We start from the raw sequence: 1,110 nt of genomic DNA on the forward strand, positions 1-1,110 counted from the left end.
ACTTATTTTCTTACTCAGATACTCACAACGTATTCTGCTAATCTTAGTTCTAACCACTTACCTTAATGAACATTGTGTTTTATCCAGCCTAGACCTCCTGTAATCTTCTGCCTGTTGAAATTCTGATCTTTCCTTCACAGTCTAGCTTACATTTTCTTTCCTTTCATGAAGCCTTCCACGATTCCATTAATTGGATAAAGATATTCTGGATTTTTCTTATGACAACATATTTGAGCCTATACTGTGGTCAGTTGTGTACTTCTGTTTTCACCCCTATATGATCCTGGTTCCTCAGGGGTTGAACTGTGTGTTATTATCTGTGCAGCTGGGAGTTATGTAGCACAGTGCAATGCACATAATGATAACGTTAAAAGTAAAACTGATTTTTATTGCTAGGCACTGTCAAGTTATGTGGTCAGTGTCCTCAATACGTCTTCAATCTATTAATAGTAAGGGAAACAAAACTAAAATTCAAAAGTTAGCTCGACCACGAGAATGATCAGAGGAGAGAGAGAGAGCAGGAGGCAAGCAATGAATAGAGAAGGATTGAGAGAAAAGGTGAGACTTGAATGTGACCCTGAAAAGTGAAGAAAGTTGCTTAAGTGGGAGGGGGGATGTTCTGAGGTAGGAAAGCATGAGTGAACGCTCTGGGGCAGGGATGGGCATGGCTGCTCTGGGAAGAAGGATGGCACTGTAGGAGAGGAAAAAAATACCAGGGAAGTTCAGGGTGTTTCAAAGTAAAAGAATCCCTTCAAATCTATAATGCCATTTCTTTCAAAATTTCTCCTGATAAGGTTCTGTGTGATAATTTCTTTAAAAATTTCTCATGATAAGGTTCTGTGTGATAACTAGCTTCTCCCAAGTTAGTTGCAATGAGTGAGTTTTTACTGTGTATTCTTATATACTGCTATATAGTTGCTAGAATTCATCATGGAGTATCTGAATTACAGTGCGTGGCAATATGCTGGTAAACTGCTTTCTTTTTTGTTTTTTAACTGCCATCATGTTTTGCAGTTTCGATTCTTAACACAGCCTGGGGAAGATGGTAAGAAATTATCTCGTGGATTAGAATTTAGAACTCTAAAACAGTCATTGTTACAATAGACTTTC

The sequence above is a fragment of the Rhinopithecus bieti genome, unplaced genomic scaffold (genome assembly GCF_001698545.2).
Source record: "Rhinopithecus bieti isolate Rb0 unplaced genomic scaffold, ASM169854v2 scaffold_6380, whole genome shotgun sequence".
NCBI classification, from domain to species: Eukaryota; Metazoa; Chordata; class Mammalia; order Primates; family Cercopithecidae; genus Rhinopithecus; species Rhinopithecus bieti.